This window comes from Nerophis ophidion, linkage group LG17, assembly GCF_033978795.1.
Source record: "Nerophis ophidion isolate RoL-2023_Sa linkage group LG17, RoL_Noph_v1.0, whole genome shotgun sequence".
Lineage (NCBI taxonomy): Eukaryota > Metazoa > Chordata > Actinopteri > Syngnathiformes > Syngnathidae > Nerophis > Nerophis ophidion.
Window position 1 is genome coordinate 19,538,055 of NC_084627.1, and position 13,988 is coordinate 19,552,042.

General features: G+C 39.4%; 1 protein-coding gene across 1 annotated transcript in view; it reads left to right on the plus strand.

Moving 5' to 3' along the window:
- The first annotated feature begins 201 nt into the window (after nucleotides 1–201).
- Nucleotides 202–13,988, plus strand: part of sema4d (sema domain, immunoglobulin domain (Ig), transmembrane domain (TM) and short cytoplasmic domain, (semaphorin) 4D) — a 97,979-nt gene continuing 84,192 nt past the window's right edge. The window contains exon 1 of the mRNA XM_061876478.1: nucleotides 202–368. The gene's annotated coding sequence lies outside the window, so the exon portion shown is untranslated. The remainder of the gene's footprint in view (nucleotides 369–13,988) is intronic.

Genomic DNA, 13,988 nt, shown 5'->3' on the forward strand with positions numbered 1-13,988 from the left:
GACATAAATAAAATAAAGACACAAATTAAAATAAGAAAAATAATAAATATTTTGATAAAAAATGCAAGTGAAAAAGTACATGCTTGTTCCCCCTCCCTCCCTCTCTTTCTCTCTCCCCCCTTCCTTCTTTCTCTCCCTTCTCCCCCTCCTCCGCGCAGGGATGGGAGCCACACACACGCGCGCACGTACACGCGCACAGAAAACACACACACACAGAGAACACGCACACACACACACACGTTGGAATCAGTCTGTCTGCGACCACCATGAGGAGCTGCTAACACACTTACTCAGGCGGGCATCAAACTTTCTTAAGCTGTTTTTTAGACCCTTGAACGAAGAATCACTTGAAGGAAACAGTACGCTCGGTGAGTTTTTAATTATTATTATTTTTTTAATTGTCCTTATGAAAATGTTTTTTCCCCCTCGCTAGCTTGCTGCTGTTTGCTGCTGCCGTGCTTGCACTTGAAGCCCGTCTGCACTTGTTCTCCCCTACGGAGGAAAAACTTTTAATTATCGCTTTTTTTTTTTAAATCCCGTTTTCGGGACGATATCCTTCTTTTTCCAAAGACTTACATTCCTCGTTTTTACGCCACAATGTTGAAGTTGACGGTTCGCTGTTTCCAAAGTTGGCGGTTAGCTGTTTTAAAGACTTCAAATACTTTCTAACAATGTTGAAACTTTCTAATGTCATTTTAATTAGTTTAGTTTGTACATAGTCTTAAACAACAACAACAACAACAACAACAACAACAACAAAAGATACACCAACAACAAAGTATCAGTACACACAGAAACAAGTGTGTGTTATTAGTTTTTCTTTTCGGACTTTTAGACCAGTGGTTCTCAACCTTTTTTCAGTGATTTACCCCCTGTGAACATTTTTTTAATTCAAGTACCCCCTAATCAAAGCAAAGCATTTTTGGTTGAAAAAAAGAGATACAGAAGTAAAATACAGCACTATGTCATCACTTTCTGAATTATTAAATTGTATAACAGTGCAAAATATTGCTCTTTTGTAGTGGTCTTTCTTGAACTATTTGGAAAAAAAGGTATAAAAATAACTAAAAACTTGTTGCAAAATAAACAAGTGATTCAATTATATATACTGATTTCTACACATAGAAGTAATCGTCAACTTAAAGTGCCCTCTTTGGGCAGTGGTTCTCAAATGGGGGTAGGCGTACCCCTGGGGGTACTTGAAGGTATGCCAAGGGGTACGTGAGATTTTTTTTAAATATTCTAAAAATAGCAACAATTCAAAAATCATTTATAAATATATTTATTGAATAATACTTAAACAAAATATGTATGTAAGTTCATAAACTGTGAAAAGAAATGCAACAGAGCAATATTCAGTGTTGACAGCTAGATTTTTTGTGGACATGTTCCATAAATATTGATGTTTAAGATTTATTTTTTTGTGAAGAAATGTTTAAAATTCAGATGGATCTCTATTACAATCCCCAAAGAGGGCACTTTAAGTTGATGATTACTTCTATGTGTAGAAATCGTCTTTATTTTTCAACAAGTTTTTAGTTATTTTTATATCTTTTTTTCCCAAATACTTCAAGAAAGAGCACTACAAATGAGCAATATTTTTGCACTATTATACAATTTAATAAATCAGAAACTGATGACATAGTGCTGTATTTTACTTCTTTATCTCTTTTTTTTCCCAACCAAAAATGCTTTGCTCTGATTAGGGGGTACTTGAAGTAAAAAATGTTCACAGGGGTACATCACTGAAAAAAGGTTGAGAACCACTGTCTCAGGGGATTGTAATAGAGATCCATCTGGATTCATGAACTTAATTCTAAACATTTCTTCACAAAAAAAGAAATCTTTAACATCAATATTTATGGAACATGTCCACAGCAAATCTAGCTGTCAACACTGAATATTGCATTGTTGCATTTCTTTTCACAGTTTATGAACTTACATTCATATTTTGTTGAAGTACTATTCAATAAATATATTTATAAAAGATTTTTGACTTGTTGCTATTTTTAAAATATTTAAAAAAAATCTCACGTACCCCTTGGCATACCTTCAAGTACCCCCAGGGGTACACGTACCCCCATTTGAGAACCACTGTTTTAGACCCGGGCTTCACGGTGGAAGAGGGTTTAGTGCGTCTGCCTCACATTACAAAGGTCCTGAGTAGTCTGGGGTTCAATCCCGGGCTCGGAATCTTTCTGTGTGGAGTTTACATGTCCTCCCCGGGAATGCGCGGGTTCCCTCCGGGTACCCCTGCTTCCTCCCACCTCCAAAAACATGCACCTGGGGATAGGTTGATTGGCAACACTAAATTGGCCCTAGTGTGTGAATGTGAGTGTGAATGTTGTCTGTCTATCTGTGTTGGCCCTGCGATGAGGTGGCGACTTGTCCAGGGCGTACCCCGCCTTCCGCCCGATTGTAGCTGAGATAGGCACCAGCACCCCCCGCGACCCTAAAGGGAATAAGCGGTAGAAGAAGAATGGATGGATGGATGGATGGATGGATGTTTTAGACCCCCAAATCAGCCCTTTTCATTCTCCAGCCAGAGTTCATTTGGAGGTTTGTGCCCTTGGCATGCATAAATTAAAGCTGCTCTGTCACTGCAACAATACACTTCAAGTTTATGGTCTGCTGCAACCTAGTCAAGCACATACAGAATATTTCATACTGGCATTCTACTGTGTGGAAGCAGTAATAATGTTCATTGGGACGTAAAAGTTTTACCTGCATGGCTCCCCGGAAGATGTTTGAGTGGGAGCTTTAATTATAAGCCCACTTTGACCCCGCCATTTGCCCTCGGGCCCGGCATCACACCCGAAGTCTCCCCGGTTAAATCATGGCGTGCATTCCGAAACACCTCCATCGTTTACCTTCAGCTTTTTAACCTCAACATCTGTTTTGCTTGACGCTGTCAACTGTTATTTTAGATTTCATTGCGTAACACAGGGGTGTCAAATGTAAGGCCCGCGAACAGGTTTTATCCGGCCCACGGGATGAGTTTGCTACGTATAAAAATGAGCCGAAATTTTTGAATGAATGAAACGTCTTTACTAAAAGTGTCCGCTTTGCTAATATTAGCAATTTGAAGAGCTAGCGTTAGCTGTCATTGAATTTTTATTCTATCATAACAACATGACTGCAAATTGTTCGTTGCTAGACTACACAGGCTGAGTGACAGCCGTAAACACCAATCATTTTATTCGGGCCGATAAATATTTGTATTACATAAACTTTGTAATTGTGCAAAAAAACTAATGTAAAATGCTAACATAAGCTAGCTGGTGGTGTGTTTGTTATATTTTTTGCTTCGAGAAATGTTACTGTAAGGTAGTTGCAAACAGCACCTTTAAACGAGAAATGTTCTCTATCGTCTACAAGCTTTATGAGAGATATGAGTTTTTAAAAAAAATTTTTATTCGCTTTTTAACATAAAAATCATCTGCCGCGTGAAATGCTTCTTAGGGTTTGTACGTCAACAGGGGGATTGTTGTGATTTGGTCCATTTTTTGATGTTATAATTTACCCTGTTTTTGATTCACTATGCAGCTCATTGACTATTATTATTATTATTATTATTATTAAGGTTTGAAATAGGGACAGATACAAAAAACATAGACATCTGAAAGACTTATCCAATGTTCACCAAAACATTAGCTTGGAATGTTTAACATTATATCCTTACAACATCTTTTCTCTGATGATGCTTATTTGAACATGAATTATTCACATAGATCAGAATGAAATGTATTGTGCATCACTGAACCTCATGACACGCTCATGACCTGCTGTTTTTTGCAGAAGTTTGACCTGTTCTGTTCTATCAAAGATCATATAAAAGTGTGCGAGAGGAAAGAACATGACTGCTTTATTCTGTAATTAACTTCACTTTGCCTTTCACATATCAAAGTACGAAAGGAAAGAACATCAGTGTTTCCGCCAAAATATCCCGGTACAGGTTTTGGACGGACGGGGAAGGTGTAGGTGTAAGGAACTGTGTAATTTGGCCTGTCGCCACCATCACGTGTCCATCTCATCCCTGCCTGGCGGGGCAATAGACTACAGACTGTGGTGAAGTAGGCCGGCTTCGTGGCATGAAAAAGCGTACAATGTTTGGTTGTGTTTTCTCCGCTCCGCATTCTGAATGGCAATATACGATTACTGCTGATTGGCTGTTACCGCTCTGCATGTAACCAATCAGATGGTTGTGTGGGTGGGACAATGCTGGGTGCTGCAGATACGTACTGACAGGCAGAGGCAGTACGAAGCTTAGCAGCTTGTTCAGACTTTAGTTTAGCACCAAATGATAATATAAATACATTTAATAAAGTCAAATACAAATAAGACCACAAGAGAAGTATCCTACACTTCTCTTTTGTAAAGTGAATCTGAACAGCCGATATGGGCATCTACATCAACTATATGATTTGGCTGAGAAGTTGGACAGGATGAAGAAATAAATATATATATATATATATATATATATATATATATATATATATATATATATATATATATATATATATATATATATATATATATATATATATATATATATATATATATATATATATATATATATATATATATATATATATATATATATATATATATATATATATATATATATATATATATATGAGGGACGGCGTGGCGCAGTGGGAGAGTGGCCGTGCGCAACCCGAGGGTCCCTGGTTCAAATCCCACCTAGTACCACCCTCGTCACGTCCGTTGTGTCCTGAGCAAGACACTTCACCCTTGCTCCTGATGGGTGCTGGTTGGCGCCTTGCATGGCAGCTCCCTCCATCAGTGTATGAATGTGTGTGAATGGGTAAATGTGGAAGTAGTGTCAAAGCGCTTTGAGTACCTTGAAGGTAGAAAAGCGCTATACAAGTACAACCCATTTATCATTTATATTTTTAAGACTTTAGGGAGTGGCTCTTTGCTTTAACAACAAAGCGCTGGGGGAAACCCTGCACATGTATGGCCCCTCCCCAACCTCTCATATGAGCTTAAAAAGCGAATGATTTTGAGTAAAGGGACTCTTGCCTTCACTTGGTAATCGTGTTGCCAACAGTCCAAAGTGCCTCTGTAAGTATATTTCTATTGTTTTTACAAATAAATGTAACTGTTTGAGGAACACATATTTGTTGCTGTAGTGGAAACAGAAACCAATGCGCGGAAGAAATCAGTCCCAGAAATTATTAAAACTAGAGATTAAATGATAAATGGGTTGTACTTGTATAGCGCTTTTCTACCTTCAAGGTACTCAAAGCGCTTTGACACTACTTCCACATTTACCCATTCACACACTGATGGAGGGAGCTGCCATGCAAGGCGCCAACCGGCACCCATCAGGAGCAAGGGTGAAGTGTCTTGCTCAGGACACAACGGACGTGACCAAGTTGGTACTAGGTGGGATTTGAACCAGGGACCCTCGGGTTGCGCACGGCCACTCTCCCACTGCGCCACGCCGATGTCCGATAATGGCTTTTTTGCCGATATCCTATATTCCGATATTGTCCAACTCTTAATTACCGATTCCAATGTCAACCAATACCGATATATACAGTCATTGAATTAAAACATTATTATGCCTATTTTGGTTGTGATGCCCGGATGGATGCATTAAACAATGTAACAAGGTTTTCCAAAATAAATCAACTCAAGTTTTAGAAAAAAATGCCAACATGGCACTGCCATATTTATTATTGAAGTCACAAAGTGCCTTATTTTTTTTAACATGCCTCAAAGCGGCATCTTGGAATTTGGGACATGCTCTCCCTGAGAGAGCATAAAGAGGGTGAGGTGGGCATGGGTAGCGGGGGGTGTATATTGTAGCGTCCCGGAAGAGTTAGTGCTGCAAAGGGTTCTGGGTATTTGTTCTGTTGTGTGTATGTTGTGTTAAGGTGCGGATGTTCTCCCGAAAGGTGTTTGTCATTCTTGTTTGGTGTGGGTTCACAGTGTGGCGCATATTTGTAACAGTGTTAACGTTGTTTATACGGCCACCCTCAGTGTGACCTGTATGGCTGTTGACCAAGTATGCCTTGCATTCGCTTATGTGTGTGAAAAGCCATAGATATTATGTGATTGGGCCGGCACGTAAAGGCAACTCCTTTAAGGTTTATTGGCGCTCTGTACTTCTCACTACGTCCGTGTACCACTCCGTACAGCGGCGTTTTAAAAAGTCATAAACTTTACTTTTTGAAACCGATACCGATAATTTCCGATATTACATTTTAAAGCATTTATCGGCCGATAATATTGGCAGTCCGATATTATCGGACATATCTAATTAAAATGTTTAAACTACGCTAGATATTGAACATATTACATATTGTTATGAAAGTGTCTGTTATCACATTGTATATACTGTAGATTTTCAGTGTGTATATAAAAGAATGCTGAAGGGTTTTGAAGTTTTTTTTAGAGCAACAGTCACTCTCATTTTCTGCATCTTTAACATTTGCTGCATCTTTAAAGTTTTTTTAAAAATTATCTTTAAAATCGTTAAAAAAGGAAACACGTGTGTTCTTGTCTCTCATAATGATTATGCATGATAGGCAAAATTCCCCAAAAAGTGCAGTTCTGCTTTTAAGGGTTTGAGCAACTGGCTCCCATAGTTGGTCAGCACACAACACAATGATAAATGTTTGTATAAGTTTGCTCTGCTAATTTTTGTTACCTTCTCAATGAGCTGGTCAATGTTTGTCTTTTGTTACCTTCTCAATGAGCTGGTCCATGTTTGTCTGTTAGCATTTAGCTAGCCACATTAGAGACCACCTTCACTGTGTATAATTGTCATGATTTTTTTAAATTTTTAAGTTTATAGTACTGTATTGTTGATTTAACAAGATTCTTACACATGCGTACACTTCATGTGTATTATTAATGTACTTTCCTTTGTGTGCTTAGTATTACAGTAACTTCATTGTGGATTCTATCAATGAACAACCTCAAGTAGTTTTTTTTATCTTTAATTTAAAAGACTGTTTACATATTTGGCAAACTAAATTCCAACATTTAGAGAGGGCAGAAAAAGATATGTCAAAAAACCAGGGGAGTGTAGCCTGTGTTACATTGTAGTAATAAAATAAGCAGCAGAAAAATAGAGCAAAATTTTATAATATAAGAAAAAAAAGTATTGATACTGAATTACTTATAAGAGATTTGTTTTTAAATATATGTAGAACAATTTTTTGCCTTTTTGAAGAAAATGTGTCATCGCCGATTATGCAAATTATATGATGACATCATATTGACTCCACCCCTGCCACTCTTCTATTATATCAATTAGTTGAGTAATCAGTAGACAATTAACTCTACTTGGAACGCCGCCTTTCTATCGCTGGACTCGATATGCCGCCCCCTTTTGGTGTTATGTAATCTACGGAGCTTGAGCCCATTTCCCCACAAAGACATTGTGGATAAAGGCATATAAACCCTATTATTTTGATTACTTAATTCCATTTTTGTTGTCGCCCTGGTCCATGATTATACTTCAAAACTGATATAGTTAACATGAGCAAAAAAGAAATATAAAATATCCCCCATTTCCGGACTTCCCTGCGCTTCCATCTTCTCTTCCATGGACACCAAAGCTTGTGTTGCCTCATGCTAATGGACACGTCATAGTCAATTCCAGTGTTGTTTTGTGTGCAAGTTCTTAAATTTAACTTATCTGAACAATATCCAGTGTTGTGGTATTTCAATTAACTGGGTGCTGTGGGGCCCTATTGTAGTGTGTGACATCATAAATTAATAAAATCTTTATTAGACACGTAAACAATGCAATAAAGAGTTTTTTTTACATCAATCAATCTAGGGATTTAGAATTCTGGTCAGGACACTCCTCACTCTTTTGCCTTCTCCTTCATTGTCCATTTGTTTTTGACGTTGAGTCCGCGACATATATGGCAGACAATAACTGATACAGTCTGCTTTGCCAGTCCAAATGCATTCTCTGTTTTCCGTAGTTTTCCCTCGACAGCCAGGTATAAAAAGCACATGCTACCTTTTTTTTATCACGTCTACGGTAGCTTGCATTCTCGATGTCTCTCCTTCGACAAATGGACAACGTTTTTCGCTAAGTAGGATCACAGCTGCCCTGGACATTCGAAATTTCTCTTGCCGTCCGAGAAGTGTTGTATCCCAAATAGCTGCAATCGCTTTCTCTGAAGGTATTCATGTGGGATTTCCACAAGCGTCTGTACATGTAGAAGGAGAAACACAGCATGTCCGGATGACTCACCTTCATGTTTCCAGTGGTTAGCTCCGAGTTACGAAACCGCTTTATTATGAAGCTGGCTGTGGCGCGTTCTTTCTGACGTCACTTCCTGTGTGGGGCACGGTCTTTCTGGCGTCACTTCCTCTCCGAACTCAGTTTGTAAACGGTCATTGAGTCCATAGAAAGCTAAGTGCCGGAGATTCAAGAAATACACACACTTAGCCGTGTAAAAATTTGTCCGTGGAGGGCACCTTAAACGCTGGTTTAGCGTGGCTGAAACGGAGCTAAGGCTAAATAATTATTCGTTTAAGGGGTTAAACGACTAGGTGTAGCCATGGCCTTAAAGTGGGCGTTTTGAAATGTGCTGAGACCCGTTAGAAAAAAAGCCTCAAATCACTACTCTGTCTGTTTTGGGGTATGTATAGCTGTTGACATTATTTTAGGTCCACAAATATGAAATAACTACTAATGTTATCAGCATTAGGGCCGTTAAAGGTGTGCCAAGGCCAATCACAGTCGTAACCGTGCTTGGGTTCATCTTGAGATTGCGTTGATTGCATGACACATCTTTCTTACGCATGCACATGCAGTCGGGGATTGGCCTTTCGGATTCTTATTCTACGATTTTGCTTTTGCATGTGCCTGGCCCACCTTTTCCTATTAGATACTCCTAAAGCACATCATTTTTGGCTAGCGGGAGCTCATTAATCCGCACCCAAATACAGCACAAGTCCCCTCCCTTGGCCCTATTGCAATGAGCGTCACAAGTTTTATGCAGTACCTTCTTGCAATTTTTTAATGATAACCAACACACTTCGTAATATAAATAAATGGCAGACTCCGAATGATCAAAAAGTTGAACGTTGCAGTCAGTCACTCACCGGCGACTACATTTATGCCCGTCATAAAATAGTGTCCTTTTAATTGAAGCAATCACTCCTCTCAAAAGTAAATTACTATCATCATCTTGCACAAAATAAATAAACAGAACTATGCTCAGCTCCAGCACGGTACAATTGCTGAATTTGTAAGACTGTGCAATAGTACATTCTGAAAGCCTTCCTCTCAAATGCCTTAAGAGCTACTCTAAACACTGGGTTGACAGCCCAGGACTTCGAGGTGATTGACCAGCACTGCTCAACTTATCTCTCAAACAGTGGGGATGTGTGGTGGCCGGGTCAAGCCTAATGTGTGCAGGGCTGGATTGCACCAGATGACCACTGTTACATAAATCCACAGATCTTTGCCTGGGTCAACTGGAGCACACGGACTCTGTCGATACAATAGACTGTCCACCGGGCAAGTCCAAATCATGTGAGCCTGACCCTAAGGGGGGTGGGGCGGGTGCACCAGAGAACTAGCCAGAGCAGGATATTGCTACGTGTTCTTTCACCAGCAGCATTAAACAGCTGGCTGCTCGCCACTCAGCAGTTGAGGCTTTTCTGTTCATCCCACTGCCTGCGTCTCCGGTTAGAGGCTGTGTTTAGAGTTTGTCGAGGCGTTTTGAAAGGTTGTGAAATGCCAATAGCAGCAAGGGCATATTTGTTCTCCACCCACCCTGAAAGGTGCTTCCTTCTTGTTTCCTGCACATAAAGATCGGTGTTGTATCAGCTCTTATTTGTTGTGGGTTACTAAACAGTGTTTTCTCTCTCAATATATCAGGAACCCCACCCATCCACCTATCTTTTCTTTTTAGCTCCAGACCACAACAAAATTAATTTGTAAATACATTTCATGTAGAACAAGGGTCTAAAACTCAATTTAACTGTGGGCGGCAGGAGGCAGAATCTGTTAGACTACAAAGTATTCACCTCAGAATAGGGCTGGCCGATATGGACCAAAACTGATATTTATACTGTTCAGTGTTTCCCCCAGAAAGTTTGTTAGTTAAGGTGGTGTCTCTCCAGGGTGAAAGGGGCTTTGCCCGGGGAAGGGGGTGGGTGGGTGTAAGGAACAGTGTAATGTGGCCTGTCGCCACCATCACGTCTCCATCTCATCGCTGCCACCACAGCCTGGGGGGACGGGAATAGACTACACACTCTGGTGAAGTAGGCCGGCTTCGTCGCATGAGAAAAAGCCTACAACTTTTGGTTGTTTCCCACTCCGTATGCTGAATGGCAATATACGATATATATCTCGATGTTTTTTCTGTTTAGTAAAAACAAAACAGTCCTAGTTACCTGAGAAACTAAATATTTCATTGTTTTGACTTAGTAAATATTGACTTACTAAGACAAAATAATGAGTGGGGCCACATGCTGACATATGCTCAACTCATCATGCTTAATTTATTACAGCATTTTGGAAGCCTGTAGTTGATTTTTATTATGTAAATGTTATATTTTTATCCACATGTGATAGCAGGGACCCTGCCATTCAAAACTAAGCTGCTACATTACTAATGATTAATATAACTATAGCTGAAAAAATAGTACAAAAGCAATATGAGATACTATTCATCCCTGAACACCATGGAGTTCATATAGGCTTTATGATGCAGTTACATTATTATATTAACTATTAGAGACAGAAACTCTTCATTTAACATAATGTCATTTTTTGCTGTTTCAACAAAGCTCAATCAACACATAAAAAACTAAAGTGAAATAACTTTTTTATTGTAGGTCAATAATGCTTGTCTTTCTCTCAGACAGACAGGGCTTTACTGTTCGTAACACGTGCACACACACGCACACACACTCACACACACGCACCCACGCACAGACATTTCGCTAGAAAGCTAATTAGCCTTCACTTCAAGGACTGCGAGCGAGCTGAGCTGCCGCTTATGTTTCTAGAACGTCAATGGGCTCATAGTGATGTTATTAGGAGTTGACTTGGAAGTGTTTATAATAATTTGGGGAGAGTCCGCTGCCTAAGCCTCATCTGCTAAAAAACTTTCTGCTCACTCCACCGTCTGTCCCCTCTGCCTGCCTGAGCACTGACTACATGCGCTCTGAATACACACTGCTGATTGGCTTTTACCGCTCTGATTACGCACTGCTGATTGGCTGTTACCACTCTGCGTGTAACCAATCAGATTGTTCTTTGGGTGGGACAACGCTGGGTGCTGCAGAGACGTACTGACAGAGGCAGAGGCGGAACTAAGCGGAGCAGTTTGTTAAGACTTTAGGTTAGGAGGTGGCTCCTTGTTGTTAAGGCGGACGCCTTAGCAACAAAGCGCTGTGGGAAACCCTGCTGTTACTACCAGCATTCTGAAAACTACTTTTAAAAAGTAATTAATTATAGTTACCTGTTACTTGACTAAAAAAGTGATTTACTTACTAATGGAATCACTCTTCTGTATCACTAGGGAAAGTAATTAATGTTACTTAAGAAAAACCTTTGATATATGTCATGCACGTAGAACGTCTGCAAAGGTTTCAGTTGTTAGCTCTAGAAGTGGCAGTTTGTGGGCTCTTACGGCTGTTCTGATTAATCTTTTCACTGGCTTGTTACCTCTGGTTAATAAAGAGGAGCCGGCGCCCACCCGCCAGTCGGCGGACCTACGGTGTGGGCACGTCGGCTGTGCGCGAAAGTCATGGGGAGTTATTGTCGACAATGTGCGCGGTGGGGACTCCAAACATGGGGCAGAGCGTTTCCGCACGCCAGACTATTCCTCAACTATAATGCCTGCTGGGCCACAAACAGCCGTAACAAAAGCAGATCACAAGATACCGGTATGGTGGTATTGTCTCAATTATCCATCTCTTTCTAAAAGATACCGATATTAACTGTAATACCAGTATACAGCGCAGCCCTACTTTAGAATCATGTTATAACCATGTGACAACGTTTTCTATACTTTTTCCATCTATAGTGACCCTGAGCTATGGTAGGCCTGAAGTCATTATAAATGTAAATTCCCTTTCGATGTAAAAATGTAAAAAAATATATTTTATTTTGACACCGTTGAGTTCCCATAGGGATGGTCAGAGACAACTCCGCTTACTTATAGGTAGTTACTCTTTGTGTTGCCTAATGTGTGTTTGTTGTGCTGTCATTTTTGTCTGCACCGTTAGTGTAGTGTGTGTTTTTTTTTCTATTGGGATTAAAGATTGCCATATTATGTTGTACTGTTAGCCACCCACGATGCACGAGCCGCAATACACTGAACTATGAATTATTATTAGCCACCCACGATGCATGAGCCGCAATTATGAATTAAAGTAGAGGGCCACAACATATGGACGTGGACAGTCAGTTACAGACCCCTAATGTAGAACGAAGTCAAAACATTGGGCCTTTTTAATAGTTCAATTAAGGGCTGCAGCTATCGTAATCACTCACGATGCTTGTTTTAGGGTATAAAGTCGAAATTTAAAAATGATTAAAAATGTTTTTTCTTTTTGCGATAACCTTTATTGTTTTTTTCTAATAAATGCACATCATCAACATCCAAATTGTTCTTCTGTCATGGGCGCAATAATAAAAATTTTTCTAAGAAATCTTTGCCGTTGGCTGCCACACAGATCACTGCACCCACACATCACTGCTCTCATGTGCGCTCTATTGCAGCACAAGTCCAGAAATTAAGTCATGCGGGCCAGATTTGATCAAATGTTATTAGTTATACTTATTAAATTATTAACCGAAGCAACAGAATATAAATCAAAGCTTTCTCTATTACAATTAATTGATTTAATCGATTAGTTGTCGCAGCCCTAATTTACTTTATTTATCCTATCTACACAGCAGCATGTCATTACTGTCTCTACATGGTATAAAATCCTTGTCTCCGCTGATAATGGCGGAAAGAGCTACTGCAATGATTATATGACATGTATTTATCCGTCGCAGAGCTCGACCTTGTGGAATCTTTGTAATTATTATTTAATACCATTTTGAGGAGCAATTGCATAAGGCTATAGTGTTCTATGACTTGGTAACCCTGTGCATTTGTTGTTGTCGTCCGTCAATTTTGACCCCCTAAACTCTTAATTCCCATTACCCAGCTGTAAACCTGGGGCACACAGTGCTTTTATTTAATTTAATACTTTATCTAATTAATTAGATTTTTTTAATCAAGTAATCGGATAAACCCCACTCTACAAGCCCCACTTTCAAAGCACATTTTTGTAAAAATAGCTTAAATAAACAAAAATGTTCTGCTTGCCATAAAGTTCATTCTTTTCTAAACAAATGCAAAATCAAATATGTGTGAAATTATACAAATAAAAAATGAAAATAATAAAAATAATGTGGGCTCTGATGCAGCGTTCCTGTGGAAACTATGTGCAGTTATTTTAAGTTTGGGTGTCGGCATCCAGTCCAGATTTTATAAATTTGTATTAGTTACACATTGAAAAGTTAATCAAAGCAAAATATAGAAAACAAACCTTTTTACAATAGAATTATTCGATGTATTCGATTCATTTTTGCAGCTCTAAATGTGACAAAATGAGTTATACTACGGCTAATTAATTTTGACGCACATACATCTTTCTTGGCACTGATTTATGTGAATTCGATCAGTGCAAAAACGGATCGATCACGGGTCGTTTCTTGTGTTCTGTATTTTCAATCGAAGCGCTGGGATCACATGATGAGGCTAAATTAAATTACACACTCGCCTCCTGCTTGTTAATAAGCACATAAGCACGCACAGCACCGTCTTTAGGAGTCCCCTTGCTTTTCACCCATAATCAATTTTAAGTGGTCGGGGAGGGGGATTCGGTCAGGATCTGCAGTGGCTGAAAAAGAGCTTTGTTCCCCATGTGAACTTTGTGCAGGAATGGCGCTTGTTTCGCATGTCAGGCGTTAT